This window comes from Pelmatolapia mariae, linkage group LG7, assembly GCF_036321145.2.
Source record: "Pelmatolapia mariae isolate MD_Pm_ZW linkage group LG7, Pm_UMD_F_2, whole genome shotgun sequence".
NCBI classification, from domain to species: domain Eukaryota; kingdom Metazoa; phylum Chordata; class Actinopteri; order Cichliformes; family Cichlidae; genus Pelmatolapia; species Pelmatolapia mariae.
This window is the reverse complement of record NC_086233.1, coordinates 31,444,593-31,445,159: the sequence shown is the minus strand read 5'-3', so window position 1 is coordinate 31,445,159 and position 567 is coordinate 31,444,593.

Sequence of the window (567 nt, the reverse complement as noted above, 5' to 3'; positions counted from 1 at the left end):
TAGTGTTCCATCCTAAAGAAATAACATATTATAAAAAAAAATAAAAAATCATGTCCTGACACTTACCAGGAGTGGCCAGCCCACTGAGAGCACATAGAACGAAGGTTTTGGAGTGGTATAGGATTGCCTTAGACTGCTCATACTAGAAAACCTTCCAATAAATTAAGTTCTGCAAAGAAAAGTGGGTAAAAAAATTCCTCCACAGTGTGTCGTACAAGTTCTTGCAGCCAAAGGTGGTGCAACCAGTTATTAGGTTTAGGGGGCAATTACTTTTTTACATAGGGCCAGGTAGGTTTGGATAGCATTTTCTGCTTAATAAATTAAAGCATCATTTAAAAACTGCATGCTTTGGCTATTTCTATCTAAAATTAAAATGTGGTTGATCAAGTGAAATATGTAAGTATAACAAATATGCAAAAATGAAATAAAATAAAGTAAATAAAATAAAATAAGAAATCATGAAGGAGACAAATAATTTTTCCCCAGCACTGAGTGCTTGGGCCCAATGTAAGTATTCATTAAATCATTAAAACAGCAAATCAATGCCTTTTGTACAGGGAAAACCAG